The following is a 24446-nucleotide window of genomic DNA, read 5'->3' as shown; positions in this document are numbered from 1 at the left end:
TTTGCCTTCTTTAAAAAAAAAAAAAAAACCTGTTATTTCCTTGCCATGCTTCCACCCATTTTGACTCCTGTCATTGTATGATCACATAGGGCTGCTCTAGCTCACTGTCCAGGGGCCTGACTGTTTGAGGGAACCAAGCCTATTTCAAGGATGGCTGCAGGTGCCTGATAATTCTGATCACAAGCCTCTCAAAGGCAGAGATTTTGCATTATTTAATCAAATGCATTCTTCCTGACTTCCTACTATGTTGAAGGCAGGATTCTTGGGCTGGAGAAAGAAATATGAGCCAGGCACCACCTGCTCCCCACCCTCAAGACAGAGATGGACACTTGGGCATAATGCCATCGTTAGACACTTTAAATATTTTAGTAGACAAATTGGAAGAAATTAATTTTTAAGTGGAGATGCTGTCTTAGCATGGTTTCCTTGGACAACAGAGCCCAAGGCAGAGCTCATATGCTGTTACCTAGGGCAGCAATAATGAAAAAAGGAAAGGAAGGGACAGGCATCTCCCAATAGACTTCAGGAACCACCTTGCCTGGAGCAGTCCATGGGTGTGCACGTCAGAGGTGGGGTAGCTAGATTTTTCTCTGATGGCTGTTGCTTGTCTTATCCATTATTAGTCAAAGTTTGCCCTATGTGGGACACTACATGCCCCTACTAGCCTTTGAGCAAGTGAGATCCCGCATACTACAGGGAGCATCCTGAGAACCTGGAGGTGAGGAGAGAAGTAGATTTTGCAGGGAGTCTGGACAGATGGGGCCAAGGTACGGAGGCTCCATTTCCTGCCTCAGTGACCGCCATGGCTGGTGCTACAGAACCTGGGAGAGACTGAGGTGGCTGGCGGTGGGAAGAGATAAGCCAGCGGCCTGGGTGCCAGGCTCCACACCAAGCTGTCAGTGGAGTCAGGATGTGGAGAGGGGACTAGAGTGGAGGATGCCGTCAAACTGGGGGTGGTACAATGAAGTCCATTTCTCTTCACACTGCCAAGGAACCCCACCCTCTGAGAAGCAACCACTGTGAAGGGCACCTGGGTGGCTCAGTGAGTTAAAGCCTCTGCCTTCGGCTCAGGTCATGATCTCAGGGTCCTGGGATCGAGTCCCGCATCGGGCTCTCTGCTCAGCGGGGAGCATGCTTCCTCCTCTCTCTGCCTGCCTCTCCGCCTACTTGTGATCTTTGTCTGTCAAATAAATAAATAAAATCTTAAAAAAAAAAAAAAAGAAATAACCGCTGTGAACAGCTTAGCTTGTGAACATTGGCAATTCCGATCATTGGTCAGCAAACATGGCACCATTTTGTTTTTCTTTTTGGTCTAAAAAAAGGAAAACAAAATCTCTTTCACATCATGACCCATAGTCTTGACCGATGAGTTTTCTGGAAGCCTGGAAGCTCCCTGAGAGTGTTTTTCACTGCAGTTATCTCTGCTCCCGGCACTTAGTGAATGTTGGTTCAATGGGCGAGTGAATCAATAGATTCCCATCGCTTTATTAGATGAGCAAACCTTACAGGAAAAAAAAATAGCATCGTCTGGATGAACTGTTCTCAAATTCTAGTGTGCACAAACAACACGCAGGGGAGTTTGTGAAAACCGCAGACCCCAGTTTCCAGGGCTGGCGGCTCCCATTTAGCCAACGTGGGCTGAAAACGGGACTTGGTGCTTTGTGAGCACGTTTCTCCAGTGAGCCCGACGCAGGTGGTTGGTGGACAACATTAAGGGGAACCTTAATGGCTGAAAGGTTCTCATCTTTTGTGGCCATATGGATCTCAATTTCTAGAAAACAATCAGGCTCTGTGTTTACTTGTAGCAAGGACCACACCTACAGGCACAGCTGCAAATACCACACTTTCCTTCCTATCCGTGAGGTATTGGAGTGGCCCCCTCGACAGAAAAAGGAACTTGGCAGGGATGGTAACAAACAACCTATAAATGCACAGAGTGCAGAGTGTCCGAACAGTGTGGTCTGAGAAGTGCCTACAGTTCCATTTCTGTTCCCAGCGCCCCCCAGGCTGGAGCGTTTAATTCCACCAGTGTTTATTAGGTATTTACTTTGTGCCAGGCGCTGGGGACTAAAGGTGTTAAAGACCCAGAGCTCTTAAAAACTTTCACTCTGCCTACATTTTGGGTAAAAATGCAGCCATGTTCCCTGTGAAACCGGTGGCCAGACCAGTGAGTCTGAACTCGTGATGGGTGAGCAGGAAGAAGTCGGTAGAAGGTGTGAACCAGGGGAAACTGCTCTTGTTCATTGAAAGCAATGAAATTATGCCAAGAAGCTGTGTTTTCTCACATCCTAGGCTGTGAGAAGCTTTGCTTTGGATTTGCTTCATGGGAATGAGGGACCCACTCTTGCCTCAAGGATCTGAGACTGTGGGTCACCTTGACACAGGGACGCAGCCTTGGATTCCACAGCAATAGCTGGTGTGGACACCACATTCTACAGTTATCTTAACTTGTTGGTTTCCAAGAAAACAGAACCCCGAGTTCTCTTCTTTAGACTGCTGCTAATTAGACTGTGATGTTCCTAGTAGAACCTAAGAAAAGAGTTTCCGATGAGACGTGGCCAAGGCCACACAGACAGGGTATCTCCAAGGCAATACCACAGCTGCAAAATGATGGGGTAAACTCTCTCCTTCTGAACTGTCCCTGCTTCCTAACCTAAGGGCAGCCTCTCTCCTAGTGGCTTCCTCAGCCTGCTTCATTCTGCCTCCTAAACAATAGGACGACTGCTGCACACCCCGCTGGGGTCTTGCCTCTGCTTTGTGGCAGCCCCTGATGCAGCCCTGTTCTGCCTTCCCCAGTCCCTCTTAAAAATCATTCTACATGAGCCCAAAGTCCACAATGGGCCTCTTCCAACTCCCACTTTAAAAAAAAATTTTTTTTAATTTAAATTCAATTTAGGTAACATATAGCATATTATTAGTTTCGAGGTAGATTTCAGTAGTTCATCAATTGCATAGAACACCCAGTGCTCATTCCATGAAGTGTCCTCCTAATGCCCATCACTCAGTTACCCCATGCCCCCACCCACCTCCCCAACAGCAACCCTCAACTTGTTCCCTGTAGTTAAGACTCTCTTAGGGTCTGCCTCCTTCTCTGTTTTTGTCTTATTTTATTTTTCCTTCCCTTCCTCTGTGTTCATCTATTTTGTTTCTTAAATTCCACATTTGAGTGAAATCATGATAACTATCTTTCTCTGATTGACTTATTTCACTTAGTGTAACACCATCTAGTTCCATCCATGTCATTGCGAATAGCAAGATTTCATTCTTTTTGGCTGGTTCAGTAATAGTCCATTGTGTATATATACCACATTGTGTATATACCACATCTTTACCCATTCATCTGTTGATAGACATTGGGCTCTTTCCATAGTTTGGCTATTGTGGACATTGCTGCTATAAACATTCGGGTGCACGTGCCCCTTCAGATCACTACATTTGTAACCTTGGATAAATCCCTAGTCATGCAATTGCTGGATCATAGGGCAGCTCTATTTCAGCTTTCTGAGGAACCTCCATTCTGTTTTCCAGAGTGGCTGCACCAGCTTGCATTCCCACCGACAGTGTAAGAGGGTTCCCCTTTCTCCTCATCCATGCCAACATCTGCTGTTTCCTGTGTTGTTAATTTTAGCCATTCTGACCCGTGTGAGGTGGTTTGATCTGTATTTCTCTGATGCTGAGTGATCCTGCTCTATCTCAATAAGCTGCTCCACAGCGCCCCTGGTGTCCCACCACTCTTGGTGCAGGAAGCTCATAAAACTGAATTTGTTTGCCTGCGGGTGTGTTCCCGGTGGGCTTTCTCAAAAGGCAGACACTGGCAAAAAATGAGATTCTTCGCCCCGGGGTGCTGCACTGGTAAATATTCCACAACTATATCTCTGAAAGGAAAGCAAAGGGACGAAACGTTGATGTGTTGTGCTTGCCAGTGTGTGTGGTGTCAGTACATCCCCTTGGATCCATTTCAAGCTACCTCTGTGGCTTCACTGAACAGGGGGTGGGAAGACCCACGCACAGTCACTTTAGGAAGCCTGGGCGAGTGGATGCCCACCCACCACTGCCACTTCCTCACCCGCATTCCTCAAGCAAGAACTTTTTAGCCTCCATTGAGTTTTCCAGAATTTGTTTCTCCATGGGGTAGCCTATGTTCTTTTCTTCCCCCGAATTTGTGGGAGGCACTGGCTCCTCACGGATGTATAAGCAAGTACTGAGGAATGTTATGACTGAAATAGAAGCTCACGGGTAGAGAATTTGCATGTAAAAATTGGCAAAGAGCGAGGAACCCCGAGCTCTAGAGCCGAGAAGTGAGGCATCCGGCTCGCTTTCACTCATGGCTGCTTCACTGACAGCGGCTTCATGGCGATGGCAGAGGCCGAATGGCTTTGTTCTGGAAAAAAACAACACCTCCACTTAGATACCAGCACCAGCTCATCATGCTTCACCCTGGGATTAATCTGCAAAACCTTCCTCAAGATCTGCCTGTTTTATCCTACAAAGAAACTTATCTTTGTGGAATACCCATGAGGTAATTATAGATAATGGTCCATGACGTGGCAGCTCCAAGTACAGCCACTTGGTGGAGGAAAGGACTCTCCGTCTGCTGCCATCCTCGTGGATTGGTAATGAAGAAACTTAAAAAGTGTCTGACAGCAAAGCAGCTCCTTTTTCAGCCTGACCGGCTGACAGAGCAGGGCCCAAGGAAACTGATGACTGAACGTGATGCAAATTTCAAGCAAGGTTACCTGGGGCAACTTATCATCCTCTTGGAACTCTGGGAATTAAGGAACTGTGAAAAGCCAACAGACAAAGATGGAAATACCTCATTAAAAAAAAAAAAAACACACCTACTTTTCAATGTGATGAAGAAAAAGAAAGTGGTTTAAGGTAGGCCAAGAAGGTTGAAGTTATTTTTCTGGAAAAGTGTAAGCCCCTTTGGCAAGTACACGATGAAAGTAGATCTCGCTTTTTCAGGACTTTACCCAACAGATTCACGTAGTGTCTTTCTTATGCTAGAGATGCCGAAATGAAGCTTACAGTCTCCGGAGGGAGAAAACTGAGACAAACCAGTCACCGACTTTTTGGCTCTCAGATCCTGTCTCAGAGGCTTTCCTGAGAGCTGTCTTTCCCAGGCCTCCAACTGGCAACTAGACCACAGTTCAGGCTGTGAGAGCACTGGGGGATTGGAGGATGGGCGTTAGCGAGGTGGACAGATCACTGCTCCCATCTCTCTCTGCTTTGAGTGGCGTTGCAACAGGCCCAGCTCTCATGGACCAGATCTGGCCCTGGCTTCTGGGCTCTGTTAATCCAGTCCTGGCAGCTGGCTGGCCCTTTCTAGAGTCACTAAAGTCTGCATGATCTCCTTCTTCTTGCCATGGCTTCTCAACCCTTTCAACACCTTTGTAACTTGTTTATTGCATCGAATTTCTCCTATTGCACTACCTGGAGTGAGCTGTATATTTGAAGGCTGACCAGTACAGGGAGTTGAACACATAGTTTTAAAGGTAATGTGATGCAGCCATTAACAGAGTCTGTGCAAGGTGCTACAGAGACCTAGATGGTGACCCTCTCTCACTCGTGGGGACTAGGAAGGCTTCTACCAAATGGGAAATTTGAATTGCAGCTCCAAGAATGAGTAGGAAGTTCCAAGACAATCAAATGGGAAAGGAAGTAGGTGAGGAGAGAGATTCCAATCATTTGCAAAAAGCATGGCAATGGGATAGAATATGGAGTTCAGAATGAACTATGAAAACCCCCTGATGGAGGGGTCAGGCACGAAACAAGGAAACCACTCAAGGGATAGCTTTTTAGGTTCCAGTTTCTGTGACTGCAGGTGTCACTCTGGCCCCAGAAGACTTAAATTCCTCAGGATGCAGAGGAGGGGAGGAATCCCATGGAAAAGTTAGCACAACATCCTTCTACTCCATCAACACAAAGGACCATTTGCCGTATCAGCAAACCCATGCACTTGGATATGATTCCTATGTTACTTGAAATCTCTACTCACAAGGCACCCTTGTTCGAAATCAGATGGTAGCCTTCTGGAGCATTCACTTTTTGCTTGCCTCTGTTCTGCCATGGGGCAGAGAGGCAGAGAGACACTTTCCAAGTCACTTATAAACCAACAAGACCCAGGGCTTAGAAATGACCCAGAGCACACTTGTTTAATTGTTTTCTTTTGATAGTAAGATAAATGTGTCCCAAATTTAATCATCACTCCCTCCCCCCAATACACACCTACACAAGGCAACAGTGGTCTCTTTGCTGGGGCCAGGGTTGAAGCTTCCTATCAGAGAAAAAAGATTTGAAGACTGCTGCCACAGCATTCTTTTTTTTTTTTTTTTTTAAGATTTATTTATTTATTATTTGAAAGAGAGAGAGAGAGAGAATGAGAACCTCAGGCAGACTCCCTGCTGAGCGCCGAACCCGTCCTGGGGTTTGATCCCAGGACCCTGAGCTCAGCACCTGAGCCGAAACCAAGAGTTGACCCTTTAACCAACTAAGCCAGATGCCTGCCCCCACCCCACCAATACAAAGCAGAAGTATTTGTTTGCTTGAGGAAGATATATACATTTCTGTGCTCTAGCAGCCGAGGAAGGGTATTTTCAAAGACGCTTCCTCTTCACTTAGCACATGATGCATCCACAAGACTACGTGAGGCTAATGGAGACAGTTCAGCCTCCAACAGACTCTCCTTAAAGACCAAGGATTGGGTGCAGTTCTATTTATTATTCATGGTAGGGACATGTCCCACCATTCCATGGTCCTGGTAGGCGTGGCCATTCTTGTTCCCACTTTATCAGGATCTCACTGGCCATTAAAAAAATAAAAATACAAACAGACAGACAGACACACACACACATAAATTCATACATATATATGCATATATATGTGTATATATATATATCTCTCTCCAAAGCTGCCAGGGCAGCTCTGATTCTCAGGCTACATTAGGAGACAAGGCTCAAAGAGAGATGTTCAACTCCAGACGCCGCCTCCAGGGTTTCTCTTTCTCCCCACCAGCCCCCTGACCCCAGAGAGAAATGCCCTCCTGACCCCTGCTGGCTATGATGGCAGCAGCACCAGGAGGAGAGGCTGGTCTCCGAACTGGCTTCAGCGCCCGCTCCAGCCGCTCTCCGACTCCGATTGGACAAGAAGGTTAAACAGAGGAAAGTTGACTCAGTTCTGATTAAACAGGCTGGGAAGACAGAAACAAATAATCAGCCTGTATGTGGCAATAATGGAGCAACAAAGTAAATATTAAGGGAGCCGCTTGCCATCAATATTTAACTAGCAGATTAACAAACGGCGGATGCGCTGGGAGGAGCTGAGGGTGACCAGAGAGGCAGAAATGGCTCAATTATGATACATTGTCACAGTCAGGGAAGAGGAAAGGCTTGTCCGCCGTTGTCGAACCTGAGGTTAGGAATGCACAACAGAGGCAATCAAGGGCGATTAAGCAAGGAGATGATGATGAGCCATAATGCCAGGCTCGTTAGCATAAACAGTCTGTTGAAAGAAGGGACTAGGGAATGAGCTGTAAATCTGTAAGTTCTTGCCTAAAATTCCTAAACATCTGTGCCCCCTCATCAATAATTCTCTTGCGTTTTTCAGTCCTTTATCAGCCTAACCAGAACAAAGGATCTAAAGGACCACTTCCTTCTGAGGCAACGTTTCCAACCATGACACGCCCTGATGTTTCTGTCTTTCGTTCATGCAACTAAATATATCTTTTAGTTTATTACTATGTAGCCATTCCTTAGAACATGGATGTTATCAAAATGTTGCACATACAAAATTTTGCCATGGGTAAATAAGTGTGGGAAATCCTGAATTAAAGATTAAAGTGTACATTAGCATATCAAAGCAGCTGTGATGGTTTCTTCCAGAAGGATGTTGTTGGATGTACTGTTTCTCAAAAACATTAGTCCACAGCATCCTTTTTATAAAAGTTTCTCCTCACAAGCTTCCTTGTGAGGAGACTTTTGCTCCTGTTTGTCTTCTTTATTTATTTATTTTTTTAAAAAGATTTTTATTTATTTATTTATTTGAGAGAGAGACAGTGAGAGAGAGCATGAGGGAGGAGAAGGTCAGAGAGCAAAGCAGACTCCCCATGGAGCTGGGAGCCCGATGTGGGACTCGATCCCGGGACTCCAGGATCACGCCCTGAGCCGAAGGCAGTCGTCCAACCAACTGAGCCACCCAGGCGTCCCTCCTGTTTGTCTTCTTTAATCAGCCCACTAATTTCAGTTACTTTGTTCCCCCTACAACACAGTGGTGTTTTGTCCACCTTTTCCTCATGTTTACAGTGAGACAGCCACGAGCTTCTTTTTGGAGAATCTTTGCACCAGGGAGGTGAAAATGACCTGTGGCAGCATCTAGAGATCCCGCCCTCCATGTGCAAAGTGACTATGTTATCCCCAGTGTTCTTTAAAATAGCTGTTCTGCCAATGTACCTGATCGTTCGTGTTAGAACAGCGTCCTGACTCCTTGACACCTAGTAAATAAAAATCAGTGTTCTCAACAGGACCTGACAAGTTTCAGTCCCATTGGAACTGTGCCATATTTTGATACTATTCCTCTAAGAGCTAATGAATTGTGAACTGCTAAGATTCCAGGAATTTACATGATCACCTCTCCATGATTTAATATGATAAGACCCCCCAATTTTCCTCCTGTTCCCTCCGAAACTTATTGTTCTCACTCCAGTCTGTGTCTCACTACCAGTTCCTTCAGGAACTGTCCTGAAACAGGCAAGGTTTGTCCTTGAGACAGGGTTTAGTGCAAATGGAGGTTAAGACAAATGGTGGCTAGTTTCAGAGGTCAGGTTTCTCTAGAAGAAGCTGTGTTTCATTCCGACCTTGGCCACTAAGGATCTGGATGCTCAGGTGGTTACCACATTTGGGCTTTCTCTGTCAAAAAGGGATTTTAGCACCAACATGAGGCTGGCAAATGAGTTTGGAAAATAAACCAAAAGAAAAAAAGTAGAAGTTCCTAAAAGAGTTGGAAGGTGACTGCCAGAGACAGTCTTTAAAATTTTAGGGTCTTCGAAATTTTTTATTATTTCAAGGTTAATTAGTATATTGATTTCTTTCTTGATGTTGAAGGACAGTGGTATAGGGTTCAATCCTTTTATAATAAACTCTAGGGGATGGCACATTTTCAGATGGAAATTAATGAGTGACCTGGCTGTGAGTCACCTTTAATCAAGTTATTTATATTCAGATTGTGATGAGTGGCAGTCTGATTTCAGTTATGGGCAGAGGGACACCAAAGCACCTATATTTTTTCCAGGGAGCCCTGGGAGGGGGCGCATCCTGCCCAGGCAGAGCCAGAATCAGCTAAAAACAGGTTCATTCCAGGAAGAGCAACAGGGAGTGTGGCCAGTGGAGGACATCAGTCAGAGACCCAAGACCATGCCTTGCCTTAGTCAAGACCACGGAACTGGGCGAGACAAGACAAGAAAACGGACATTTCTGGACATCAAGAAATAAATAGGAAGATATTTTTGTTTAGGGCCTGGAAGGTCAGGAAAAGAGAGACTAAGGGTCTCTGGTAAGGAGAGACATGGCAGGTTAGCAAGGCATTTGATGTGACCTTGAACTCCAGATCCTTTATCCCTGACTTCTGCCTCCACAGTCTTTACTGGGGCCACTTTGTCGTACTCCTGAATCTCCTTGTGCCCAAGTTTCAGACTTTGTAAGTGAGGTCAGCAATGATTATAATGATCCCCAATTCACAGAACTGTTGTAGGGATTAAATAATACATGCTTAAAATAGTGCCAGGGACACAGTAACGTTCAGCCAGCTGAGGTAAGTAATATGAATGAAGTTACACAGTCCATGCACAACTACATTTGCATTTTCATCTAAGACTGGTAAATGTCAAACCCATGTGATGTCTTTATCATCCTGTCACTCATATTTCCCATACAAATCTACAGATCACGATGCAACATGGGGGCTTAAGTGGGTAGGAGAAGAATCCATGAAACAAGATGGGATAGGGAGGGAGACAAACCATAAGTGACTCTTAATCTCACGAAACAAACTGTGGGTTGCTGGGGGGAGGGGGGTTGGGAGAAGGGGGGTAGGGTTATGGACATTGGGGAAGGTATGTGCTTTTGGGTAAATTGGAAGGGGAGATGAACCATGAGAGACTATGGACTCTGAAAAACAATCTGAGGGGTTTGAAGTGGCAGGGGGGTGGGAGGTTGGGGTACCAGGTGGTGGGTATTATAGAGGGCACAGCTTGCATGGAGCACTGGGTGTGGTGAAAAAATAATGAATACTGTTTTTCTGAAAATAAATAAATTGGAAAAAAAAACAAATCTACAGATCACTTGAGGGCACAAGCTGGATCTTATATATCTTTTTATATCACATAACACCTTGTGTAGGTAGGTGTTTAATGAATATTCATGAAGAAAGGAAGGGAAGGAAGGAGGAAGAAAGGAAGGAGGGAAGGAAGGAAGTGAAAGGGACAGAATGGGGGGGGGGAGGGAGGGGAAAAGGAAGGAGGGAAGGAAGGAAGGAGTGAGGGAGGGAGGGAGACAGGAGAAGTTAGGAAAAGAGGAATTAAATAAGTACTCAGGTCTCCTAAAGACAAAGCCATTGTCCTCTTCTCTATACTAAATGCTACCTTGAACATTATTGATCAGAACAAAGGCAAGGTATGAGCCCACCTTGAATTATCTTGATACATTTCTGGTTTCCATCTTTCTTTATGTGAGGAAATATGAATATATTGATTTAAAGTAGCATGTGTTGACTTGTAAGTTTGCATGAGTTATGAAGAGTTAATGTTAAATTTAACAAAGAAATTTATCTCCACTGCTTAAAGGGCAGTGTGTGAGTTTTGAAATAAGATTTGTACAGTGCAGATCATTCAAGATACCTATTGCCAACTAGGTGTGAGAATGGATTGAAATGTCACTATGTAAACATTAACATTTTGCTTTGTTTTCCTTCATTTAACAATCCTTTATTTATTTGAACATGGAATCATTTAGAGTTTCTTTAAGATCTACAGCACTCTAGTTGATTTAAATAATAGATCATTGTGTTTGTAACTTTTTTCACTTATGGTGTCTGCCCAACGTACTAACAAGAATGGGTCAGAGGGGCTTAATGGTAGCATTTGACACGTGATTTGCCAAGCTCAGAATAACAGCCTAAAGTGGCTGTCGCCCTGTGCGACAAACGGACTGGTCTGTGTTAGGAGGTGCTCTTTACCTCATGATTTCATAATAAGAATACCTCGCCCTTGCAAGTGTCTCTCTGTGGACGTGTGTTTTGTAAACATTCACTCCATCTCCCTGCCCCATCCCCCCAGGACAGGAATGGCTCCCAAGGTAAGCAGGCACAACACTGCTTGGGGTACTCCACAGAGAGCATTCATGGAATTCAAAAGGAATTCTGAGCATGATGGGAAAAATTGAACCTAATAATAACATTTCCTTTTGAAAAGCTCCTTTTCAAAGGTGCTTACCTGCAAAGTGCTTTAGCTGTGATAGACTTGCAGAAGCTAAAAAGAGGGGAGATGCAGGTCCTTACAGCAAGGACTTATCAACTTGAGTGACTCGGTGGGGTAAGACTGTCAGGTGAAGGAACAAAGAATGCCACTTTCAAGGTGAGCTTCAAAGATCAAACTGCCAAGGATTTGACAATGCAGTGTGATGATGGAGTGAGATTGATGGGCATGGTGTCCTCTTTTGACCTGTCAGAGAGCTTGGAGGGTCTGTCAGCCACGGGTTCTCAAATGCACACTGGTAGAGAGTGGGGGCCATGTGTCTCAGCCTTCAGGTAGAGAAAGACAAGGCTGAACCAGGCCATTTAACTCTAACGTGCTGTCATAACAGCTCCTATCGAAATTAACTTACTCCCACAGTGGTTTCTTCTTTCTTTCTTTCTTTCTTTCTTTCTTTTGAGATTTTATTTATTTATTTGAAAAGGAGCAAGCTGAGGGGGAGGGGCTTTGCTTAGGAGAGAGCCCAACTCAGGGCTTGATACCAGGACCCTGAGATCATGACCTGAGTGGAAGGCAGGTGCTTAACCAACTGAGCCACCCAAGGGCCCTCCCAGGATGATTTCTAAAGCAATGATGCTCTTGAGGCTGGTAACATAGAGATGTTTTATTATGAACAGTTGTTTCTGTCTTGTGATTTACACTGGTCAAGTCATTGGCCAGCTAAATACAACCACCTCCATCCTACTCGATGGGACCTTACATTCTATGGGTTATGGAATTTTCCAATCATTTATTAACTTATTTATAAAGTTTCCCATTTACTTCTTAACTCACTGAGCTTCTACTCACTGCCAGGCTGGTCCAACACTTTGACTTGCTATGTGATCCCAGTGTGGACTGACAACCTACTGGTTTGGAAAAACAAGCAAACAAATAACTCATGTTTCTCCTGGGACCTGTTTGAGAAATGAGAATACAATTGGTTTTTGGCTTTGATGCTCCCTTCCCCTTTCTGGAATGTTCTTTCCCTTCTTGATACTTTCTCCAGGTATCCAGGTTCCCCACAGAGCCGTGTCCTCTGCCAGTTTGGACAACATGCCATGCTCCTGGTTTCCCTCCTCTCCAGATGGTCTTCTTGACCTGAGGGTTCATCTTCTAAGAGCCACACTTTCCTTCAGTGATAGAGGGTAAAACTAGCATTATGAGATAAACCAAATGCTACATAATCTTCTTAGTAATGCAAATGCCTTAAGAAAAGAACTGACATGGAGACTTTAAATTTAGAGTGATGCTTTTAGTTATTTTCACAATACACTTTATCTCTTATTTACAAGGTAATAGATACTCATTTCAATTTTTGTTTGAAAATTTCTTCATTGTTCTCACCCTCAGGCTGTGAGACCAAAATCTTTCCCCTCTTCCCTTTCACTCTATGATTCTTAATTTTAATTTTTATTACTTTAATGTTTTGGCAATGTTGATGTCAGCTTCTTGTCATCTAGCAAAAATGCTGGAGATGAGGAATTATAGTTGCCTGCTTGAAGTGAGGGATAAAGGAAAAATAGTAAAACAAGCACATTGTATGAGTCAATGAATTGTCATGGCAAACTGGGTGTTTTCATCAGTCAGATATCAGTATGTTTGTTTGGAGCACAATGTGAGGCTCGAACTCACAACCCTGAGATGAAAACCTGAGCTAAGATCCAGAGTCAGCTGCGTAACTGACTAAGCCACCCAAGTGCCTTGTAAATTTCTTTTTTTTTTTAATTTTTTATTTTTTTATAAACATATAATATATTTTTATTCCCAGGGGTACAGGTCTGTGAATCACCAGGTTTACCCACTTCACAGCACTCACCATAGCACATACACTCCTCAATGTCCATAACCCCACCCCACCCCCACCAACCCTCCCTCCCCCCAGCAACCATCAGTTTGTTTTGTGAGAGTAAGAGTCACTTATGGTTTCTCTCCCTCCCAATCCCATCTTGTTTCATTTATTCTTCTCCTACCCCCTTAACCCCCCATGTTGCATCTCCACTTCCTCATATCAGGGAGATCATATGCTAGCTGTCTTTCTCTGATTGACTTATTTCGCTAAGCATAATACCCTCTAGTTCCATCCATGTCATCGCAAATGGCAAGATTTCATTTCTTTTGATGGCTGCATAGTATTCTGTTGTGTATATATACCACGTCTTCTTTATCTATTCATCTGTTGATGGACATCTAGGTTCTTTCCATAGTTTGGCTATTGTGGACATTGCTGCTATAAACATTCGGGTGCACGTGCCCCTTTGGATCACTACATTTGTATCTTTAGGGTAAATACCCAGTAGTGCAATTGCTAGGCCATAGGGTAGTTCTATTTTCAACATTTTGAGGAACCTCCATGCTGTTTTCCAGAGTGGTTGCACCAGCTTGCATTCCCACCAACAGTGTAGGAGGGTTCCCCTTTCTCTGCATCCTTGCCAGCATCTGTCATTTCCTGACTTGTTAATTTTAGCCATTCTGACTGGTGTGAGGTGGTATCTCATCGTGGTTTTGATTTGTATTTCCCTGATTCTGACTGATGTGGAGCACTTTTTCATGTGTCTGTTGGACATCTGGATGTCTTCTTTGCAGAAATGTCTGTTCATGTCTTTTTCCCATTTCTTGATTGGATTATTTGTTCTTTGGGTGTTGAGTTTGCTAAGTTCTTTATAGATTTTGGACGCTAACCCTTTATCTGATATGTCATTTGCAAATATCTTCTCCCATTCTGTCAGTTGTCTTTTGGTTTTGTTAACTGTTTCCTTTGCTGTGCAAAAGCTTTTGATCTTGATGAAATCCCAATAGTTCATTTTTGCCCTTGCTTCCCTTGCCTTTGGTGATGTTCCTAGGAAGATGTTGCTGTGGCTGAGGTTAAAGAGGTTGCTGCCCATGTTCTCCTCAAGGATTTTGATGGATTCCTTCCTATTTATTTATTTGAGACAGAGAAAGAGAGAGAGAGTGAGGAAAGCAGGGGTGTGGGAGGGGGTAAAGGGAGAGAGAGAAGCAGAAACAGATACTTCGAGGAGCAGGGAGCCTGATGTGGGGCTCAATCCCAGGACCCTAAGATCATGACCTGAGCTCGGAGGCAGACACTTAACTGAATAAGCCACCCACGCACACTACCCTGTAAATTTCTTTTTTTTTTTTTTTTTAAGATTTTATTTATTTATTTGAGAGAGAGACAGGGAGAGAGAGCATGAGTGAGGAGAAAGGCAGAGAGAGAAGCAGACTCCCCGTGGAGCCGGGAGCCCGATGCGGGACTCGATCCCGGGACTCCGAGATCATGACCTGAGCCAAAGGCAGTTGTCCAACCAACTGAGCCACCCAGGCGTCCCTGTAAATTTCTTTTTTAAGTACAGAAAAATACAGGTTAAAAGATTGTTATCTCATTAGTATTCCTAACTTTAGAAGAGTAAAGATACAATACACATTGATAAAATGGATTGATAGAATTATTTTATATAAATGGGATTATACTGCAGATGCAATTTTGATGAAAATTAAATTTTAGTTTACTCAGATTCAGTTTAACTTAATGGGAAAAAAATGGAAGGAAAACAAAGGAAATGTGGCACTTCAAAAAATGATTCTTTACTACCAGTACTATTAGTGACTAAAAGATGAGTTTATGTTCAACAAAGGAGTTTGAGGAAGTCGGGGTCGTGAGAAATAATGAACAGGGGTTGTGATCTAATGCGACATGTTCTGAATCCTAGCTCTGAAAAAAGAGGGTATCAGCAATCTCTCACACTCTCTCTACTCACTCTCCCTACATCCTGATACATGTATTCTAGCCATATGATTAGTTCTACATTATTTAGATATATAACATTTACATTCTGTGGTGCGACTTGAATTCCCAAGTAGCTTTTACCTTTTCCCATTTTCTCTCTCTTCTTGGCTTTATTATTTTCAGTTCCTCTTTGACTTGTATGCATTGTGTTTTTTTTTTTTTTTAATAAGTATACTACTTGTTTTTATTTTTTACGTTTTAGGAAAAGAGAGAGAGAGAGTACATTCAAGCAGGTAGGGAAAGAGCAGAGGGGGAAGGAAAGAGAGAAAAATCTTTTTTTTTTTAAGATTTTATTTATTTACTTGACACAGAGAGAGAGATATCACAAGTAGGCAGAGATGCAGACAGAAGGAGAGGGGGAAGCAGGCTCCCTGCTATGCAGAGATCCTGATGTAGGGCTCGATCCCAGGACCCTGAGATCATGACCTGGGCCGAAGGCAGAAGCTTAACCCACTGAGCCACCAAGGCACCCCAAGAGAGAAAAATCTTAAGCAGGCTTTATGTCCGGCATGGAGCCTGACATGGGGCTCGAACTTATGACCCTGAGATCATGATCTGGACTGAAATCAAGAGTCAGACGTGTAACTGACTGAGACACTCAGACACCCCTGATTGTATGATTGTGAGTGTTTGGTAGTTCTTTCCACAGCAGCTCACAGGTACTGTGTTCTTCTCATTTTTTGTTTGTTTTTAAGAATGTCTCTTTGCTTTTTTTTTTTTTTTAAATTTAATTTAATTTTTTCAGCGTTCCAAGATTCATTGTGTATGCACCATACCCAGTGCTCCATGCAATAGGTGCCCTCCATAATACCCACCACCAGGCCCTCCCAACCACGCCCCCCTCCAAAACCTTCAGTTAGTTTCTCAGAGTCCACAGTCTCTCATGGTTTACTTTTGAATGATGGTTCTCAATTGGCAGAGTTTGTTGGTGTTACATTTTCCTCCCTTTGGCATTGTGTAGGCTCCACTCCATTGTTTTAAATGGAGCCTTGTATATTATTCTGAAGAAGACTGAGGCCAAACTGACTTTCCCCCTTATTTCTTAGTTTGTCTTTATTGCTTGGATATCTGAAGCATTCATTAGTATTCTTGTAGTCTGACAGCCTAACTACGATCTAGTTCTGTGGCAACTCTGTATCACGTTTTCAGGAAACACAGTATTCTTTTCAATAAGCAGATTCAGTATATTCTTTATTTAAAGGTCATTTTCTTGTATTATCTCTCAATACATCTTCTTTTCCTTAGGTGGATTCTCTCATTTAGGGACACAATGTGTCTTTATATTGAATTGCCTTTTATTTGCTGTTTATAATAGTGTTAATCGAATTGCTTTAATATATTTTTCTCTTTCCTCTGCAGTTATCATAATTATCTCAAACCTTGCCTTTCTATTCAGTAATTCTATTTTCAATAGTATTTTGATTTTTCATAAGTTATTTATTAAACCTGAAATAATGCTATTTTGCTCCTCAGTGTTCTTAAGTTTGAAAGCCCCACTTCTGTCATTTTATATTTTTGTTTATTATGTTCATGTTCTCGACATAAGACCTAGTAATTGTGAGTAAATATCTTTTGGTTTTTGATTTCTGTTTTCTTCTAGATTATGTTACTTGTGTGTGGTTTTTTTTTTTTTTTTTTCATGTTGGCCTTGTGTTTTCCCTTATTTGTGGGCTTTGTGTCAGTGTGCTTCTTTTTACCTTATTTATGCTCGGACCGCTTGGCCTGAACCTTTCCCTTGTTCTGATATAGAGTGGGCAATTCTCGACTCTCTTCCCACAATATCTGACCCACAGCATGAGAAGATGAGAAAAGGAAGGGCGCCTAGGTGGCTCAGTCAGTTAATGCCAGCTTTTGGCTCAGGTCATGATCTCAAGTTCCTGGGATCCAGCCCCGCATTGCGCTCCCTGCTCAGCATCAAGCCTGTCTCCCTCTCCCGCTGCGCACCGTCCCCCACCCCCCAACTCGTGCTTTCTCTCTGTCTCTCTTTTTTTTTTTAAAGATTTTATTTATTTATTTGACAGAGAGATCACAAGTAGGCAGAGAGGCAGGCAGAGGAGGAAGCAGGCTCCTTGCTGAGCAGAGAGCCCGATGCGGGACTCGATCCCAGGACCCTGAAATCATGACCCGAGCGGAAGGCAGCGGCTTAATGCACTGAGCCACCCAGGCGCCCCTCTCTCTGTCTCTTAAATAAATAAATCAAATCTTAAAAAACAAAAAGTAAGAAAATGAAATGAGAAAGGAAGCAAGGTCATCTCGGTTGGTCTGTTGGTCATATCTGGGCTCAGTTCTAGGATTTGGTTAAAAGTTCTAAATTACGTATCTAAATCCGGAGTTAGACATGATACTGAAACAGGTAGGAAGGCCAAAACAGCAGTGATTTGCATAACATAGAAATGTGTCTTTCTCCTACTTAACTACGTAAAGGTAAGCGGTCCGGGTTGGTGGTGCAGAGACTGCAGCAGCTCTGTAATGACAGGGATTCTAAATTTTTCTAGTCGTCTGTCCAGATTGCTACACATTGCAGTGGCGCTCAGCTCTTACAGCACACCCGCGTCCAACCAGCGTAAAGGGAGAAAGAGGAAGGGAAGGGCGGATCGCTCTTTCTCTCTTTTAAAGCCATTCGCCTAAGGCATCAACACTTCTTCCATATTATTGGCTGGAACATGGTCATATGGCCACACTTAGCTGCAAGGGGGGCTGGGAAATGTAGTCTTTCTTCTGGGCAGTCCTGAGTGCCGGTGAAATTTGGGAATTCCATTATTAAAGGAAGAAACTGGAAAAGCAGCTGGTTCTGCCTCACCAAGTTTCTCTTCAGCTAAGGATGGAGTGTAGCGCATTGCCGGGATGGGTGTATTCTTGGGCTTCAGATGGCTTCCCTGGTTCATAGAGCTTCACGGTGCCCTCCTCTCCCCAGCCCACAAGCTTTCCCTTTATTTTGGCAAATAGTTTCCAAAGTCCTTCCCACTTCTCAGTTGAAAAAAGAAAAAAGATGAGCACATCCGTTTAACTCAAGAGTAGGCGCTCTAAGAGAGAGTCCTTGGTATTTTCCACTCACCTTGACGGGTCCCTCTGGGGGTAGAATCAGGTGAGAAGCCGGCCTGTGTTCACACCCCTACTATTGCCTGGCTGCTCTCCAGTTTGGTTTGTTTGGTTCTGGGTTTTGAAGCTAATTGGAGTAGGTTTAAGTCATTACTAGTTTTAGTTGCTTTTCATGATTATTTTTGCTGGTTTTTGCTATTTTTAATCTCATCAAAAGGGACAACTTGGTGATGCAGGGTTTTTCAATTACAGTTTTTCTCTATTTTCCCTTTTACTATGTAAACTTCCCTCCCAGTGTTCTCTGTCTCCCTGTTTGCTTACTGTTCTCGACTGCACTTACATGAGGCTGATAAAACTAATCGCTATTTTAACTCAAAAGATCCAGAGTAGGGGCACCTGCGAGACTCAGTGGGTTAAGCAGCTGCCTTTGGCTTAGGTCGTGATCTCAGGGTCCTGGGATCGAGTTCGGCATTGGGCTCTCTGCTCAGCAGGGAGCCTGCTTCCCTCTCTCTCTACCTGCCTCTCTGCCTACTTGTGATCTCTCTCTGTCAAATAAATAAATAAAATCTTAAATAAATAAATAAAACTTAAAAAAAAGATCCAGAGTCTATCTTGCTTGTTTTCCATCTTCCTGGATTTCCTCAACTTTTCCATTCTGCGAGTGTACTTGTTTTTCTAGCTGTACCACAGTTTTATTATTTTGAAAGTATCATTTTTATATATAAATTGAAATATTGGGAGAAGAGAAAATACTAGCTTATGCTTCATTGCTCTTCTGGAATCAGAAGCAGGGTCAAAGCTAGGTATTCAGATATCTTTCAGTAATCCTCAAGCAATATCACTTGGGAAGATGTCTCCTTCCCTCACTGATCCTGTGGGTGGCCCCAGTTGTGTTCCCAAAATTCATCTCTAGTGTTGGCTTCCATGGAGCTAAACTGACAGGCCATCTTCAACAGGATATCTAGGAAGCTCTTCTTCCCATGGTTTCTAGGAGATGGGCAGCTATGAGACCATGGGTGATTTCTCACTTGATGAATTTTATGTGGTGATGATGTTGCCATTGGGTAGGAATAAGAAAAAGAGAAATTTAGGCAGGAGGATAGCTTGTCTCTATGCGAGAGATAAATATTAGGGGAGATGCCATCCTGTTATAGAGGAGATCTGTAACAAGCAGTGTGTGAAAGAAATTCCTTTTGAGAAAAAATTGTGGTATACCAACCCTTCAAGTTCGTGCTCCAGAAGAATCTCCCGGTCAGTTAGCACCCCCCAACTTTGTCTCTTCATGTCTCATTTCTATCAAAATTCTCTTATATCTGCTGCTCACCCGGCTCCTTTATTCAACACATATTTATCACTGCCCTCATGGAATTTGCATTCTTAGTGTGGATGGATAATTACAGACATAAATAAAGTATATACTATGCAAAAAGGTGATAAACTCCATGGAAAGAAATCTAATAGGGAGTGGACATGGGAACTGCAACGGAGAAGGACAGGTATCGTTTGCCTTCTTTTCTTATGTTTTGGATGCATATGGGCAAAAACCTTTCCCTGTCTCCTATTTGGATAGCTGAGATGCATAGGGACTTTAAAAGTTTCTAAATAGTACTAAAATGACTGAAGGATTAAATATTAAAGGAAAATCAAGTAGAAATACACAGAAAGCATGAGAAATATAAAGCTGGCTCTCCAAACTCACAGAGACCTCTCACAAACTATCTCCTAAGGTCCCTATTCTCTGGACCCGATGGTTCGAAATAATTCCATCAGCCCTTAGCCTAGTTTGCTCATATCCTGTCTCCCGACCTGCCTCCACATGCAGGATGCCCCCTCCTACTCCAGCGTTCAGGAGTCTCGTCTTCGATAGGGGACATCTCATCTCATGTGACTGCTCACCCTTAGTTATTTCTCTCCCTGAAGTTTGCAGTCTGAGACCTCACTTCCCTAGGAGGCAGGCAGAGTGACTAATGACTAAGCTCCCTTCTAGAGGGTGGCTTTGCACTTGCAAGTTGTGGCAGAGACCCCTCCTGCTCTTGAGTCCACATGTGCTCCCCCACTTTTGTCAGAGCCCTTAAAATTAGGGCCATGTGTCAATCCCAGGCTGTAGCATGTAGAGGACAGTGAACAATTTTTAGTCCTCTCCTGCATGGAAACTAGAAGCTACACATTCTGGTTGGTATTGCAGAAAGAGGTAAACAGTCCAGTTCCTTGAGTCACTGCTTGGAATACAAGTGTCCCACAGGGTTACCTGATTCACAGTAGCATTTGTATAAAGAGAACATATACCTTTATGTGTTGAGCTAGTAATACTTGGAATCTGATTTCTCCCACTGGATAGCCTCACCTAAGCTAACACCTGGCCTGATAGTAAAGTAAGATCCCAGTTCTCTACATTCCAGAACATTCCTATGACAACTGACATTGGTAACAAGAAGATCTTTCCTTCAGCTGAGGATGCGGTTTAGAGAAGCATTTAGAATGTTAGATCTGGGGGCGCCTGGGTGGTTCAGTGGGTTAAGCTGCTGCCTTCGGCTCGGGTCATGATCTCAGGGTCCTGGGATCGAGCCCCGCATCGGGCTCTCTGCTCAGCAGGGAGCCTGCTTCCTCCTCTCTCTCTGCCTGCCTCTCTGCCTACTTGTGATCTCTGTCTGTCAAATAAATAAATAAAATTGGGGTGCCTGGGTGGCTCAGTTGGTTAGGCAACTGCCTTCGGCTCAGGTCATGATCCCAGGGTCCTGGGATCAAACCCCATGTCCGGCTCCTTGCTTGGCAAGGTGCCTGCTTCTCCCTCTCCCTCTGCCTGCTGCTCTGCCTCTCACTCTCTGTCAAATAAATAAATAAGTTTTTAAAAATAAATAAATAAATAAAATCTTTTTTTTTTAAAAAAAAGAATGTTAGATCTGGGTTTGAATCTTGGAAATGTCACTTACTAACTAGTTATGTGACATTAATTATATTTCTCAGTGTCTCTGGACTTCAGTCGTGTAGCCTTCAATCATAGTAGCATTGTTTTAAGGGTTACTCGAAGCATCTAGTAAAGTTTGGTACACAGTGAACATTCAGGAACCTGTAGTAGTTATGATGATAAGCAGTTCAGAAATGTATGCAAAGTAGATGCAGTCATGTGCTTGCTCATTACTTGAAGCAAACACATCCGATGTCATAGCTCTGTACACTTAGGGACCGGGGAAAAGATGGTGCCACTTCCCGGACCTCTCTCCCCACCCAAACTTCCTCATCAATAGGTGACACTAAATCAAAGGGCTGGTTTGTTATTTGGATGCCAGAAAGAACATTTCTTTTTACAACTAATAGCAATTTAGGTGACACAGAGGATTATAAGTTGACCCAACAAAAATTATGTTTGATTCTAACAATAAGATCCTTTCAGATGGAGGGCTTGAATCACGGGAGAATTACAAGAAAGATCTGAGGCTAATGGTTGAATCTGCTTCAAAGATATCGTATATTCAAAGCCAAGAAGCAATTTAATGAACATTGATGATTTTTCAGAAGTTGGACAAGATTAGGGAAATGATAGCCCTAATTAACAATGGCACCATTTCCCGACACGATTACATCAAGATCATTAGCTGTGCCAGCATTACATCTCTGTGAGATGATGATGGGGCCTTGAAGAAGAGCGTGGCATCGGTGCATGTCAGAAATGGCAGGGTGGGGGAGATCTCCAAATCACTGAAAGGAGCATCACAGGGGACCAGGGCTCGCTTTCCATCCGGGCAAGTCGGCTCACTCACGTAGCACCAGGGCGAGACTCAACTCTCCTCACAGGACAGCAGGTTCGTTCCCAATGCAACACTCTGTGGGAGCGAGCAACTTCCCAACTCCATGAACGCTGGACAGGGCAGTGATACATTTAGGTGTCAGCTATACACGTCACACGTTTTTTGAATTCCTATATCATAATAGGCACCATCCCATTCAGCTGTACAGATGAGAGACAACCTTTCTATGGAGGAAAACCCTCTTCAGGAGTCACTGTTTGACAACAAAGCATATGTCATAACCTATAACAAGGACCTTAAGGAACAAGATCAGAAATCATCAAAGAAAGATTAAATAGGGTTCAGTCTAGTTTAACCATTCAGGATTTTAACATCTTTGTAAAGTAGTAAACTGTGTGTGTCCAACAAATAAGGCAACTTCTTTTGGAGAAGAGGCTTTGGTTCTTCATAAACAGGTCTTCCTTTTTGTCCCTGACCACACTCTGATGAGTTACAGTGTTTGCTGTGCCCGTTGCACTTTCAAATGCTTTCCCAGCAAAATACTTGGTCAGCACTATTTCTTCACCCTCAGAAAAACCCATGTGTAGATCCCTCCCAAGCCATCAGGCAGAGTGGCCACAAAGTGCCCAGAGGGGGATTTCCTGTTTATTAATTTTACTGTCTATTTTCCAGGCTGCATCATGCCTGGACTCTTCTGAAAAGTGCTCCGTGAAAGTCGCAGGGATATTTCCTCCATCTTTGAGGGTCTCAAAATCACCATTGGAAGCAAGGCACTCTCTCTCTCACTCCTGGCTCAGGGAAGCTGCAGACTCTGTTGCCCGTTCTCAAACCCAAATGGATGGGGGAATATGGGTCTCTGGGGCTATTGTTAACATGAGTTGGCATGTCTGGGGTATGGCCTGAGACTCTAGTTCTAAGAGGTGTCTGGATGATGCCGCCATTGATGCTGATTCTTGGGCCCCACTTTGAGTAGCAAGGCTCTACGTGACCTCCTTGCAACACAGTGCAGGGCTGGGAGGTGGTAGAAGCAATCGAAGGGGAGAGGAAATCAGGTCCACACTAAGCTTATCACTCAAACTTCCCTAAACTTTGGATTCCTCCCAGAGCTGCTGTGAGAATAGTGAATGCTCTCAAAGAAGTACAATGACATGGCTGGAGAAGATTCTCACGAAGTGGAGTTTACACCTTTCCCCCTAAGATGTTAGGATCTGGACCTGTATCGCTAACATGATGAATGCACGTGATTATATGATGCTCTTATTTGCCCCATCTTGCAATGTTTCTTTGCAGCAGTTTTTTGTGATCATGGTATCTTCCCTACCAGGTAAGTATTGAAACAGTGTTTTAAAAATGTTATTAGTCTGGTCTTGCCTGCTTTGGGTGCTCGGTTCTACTTACTTTGAGGCTCCCTTCACTCCCTTTCTCAACCCTGAAGTTGAAAAGCTGGTAAAGATCCCTTAGTGGATATAGTTTACGGAAATAGAGCTAATTCTTAGCAGAACTGCTTTTTAATGTCACACAACAGCTTTAATTACCATTGGGAAGCAGAAGCATTATGGAATGTTACAAAATCCATTTGATTTGCAGACAGAACCAGTGCAATTCAGCCCGAGTGGCAATTAATAAGTTATTAGGGAGGACAGGAGATGGAACAATAAAGAATTTTCATGCTTTAAGTTAAATGTTTCAACCCTCATGACACATTTAATTCCTGACTTTGGGAAATATTATACAGTAGTGCAGCTCATTTAACCCAGTAAAAAAGGAAGGACCTAGCCTATCAGCTAACCAGGGGTGATAAGCACGTAGGGTTTAAGGCCTTCTCAAACGATGAAATGGAGATCATGTTACTCAGGGGCCCTGGGCAATTTTCAGAAGGCATCTCTAGATTAATTCTGATAGACTCCTTGCAAGTTAGCATGCTTTCTGGATATATCCTTGAAGGTAGGCAGAATTTAACTTCAGTGAAATGTTACCTAGCTCTGTCTCTCTCCAGCTCTTCTAAGCAGAGAATTCTGAAAGTCCCCTCAACAGGAAAAATATCCTATTCTCAGATAAATCTGGAAAGATAAAAAAGGCAAAAATGTCCAGAGAGAATCAGATATATTGATTCACTGCAAAGAGCTGTACAGAGCCGCCCACTTTTCTAGAAGTTCCTATGCTTTCAAATTTCCCTGCAAAGGTAAAGAAAGAATTACTGGTCTGTGGAGAGTGGAGTGGAGTGTAGGCCAATTTTGTCAGAGCAAGTTTTATAAAGGGCCCTACTCAGCAACCTTGGCTTAACGTATCTGTTGCTTTGTTGTTGTTGTTGCCGCTGTTGTTGTTGTTTTTATTACTATTATTTTGGTCCCAGTTGGAATTAGAATTTTCCCAA

This window comes from Neovison vison, chromosome 12, assembly GCF_020171115.1.
Source record: "Neovison vison isolate M4711 chromosome 12, ASM_NN_V1, whole genome shotgun sequence".
Taxonomy (NCBI): domain Eukaryota; kingdom Metazoa; phylum Chordata; class Mammalia; order Carnivora; family Mustelidae; genus Neogale; species Neogale vison.
The sequence above is the reverse complement of the archived record's forward strand: the minus strand, read 5'-3'. Positions refer to the sequence as shown.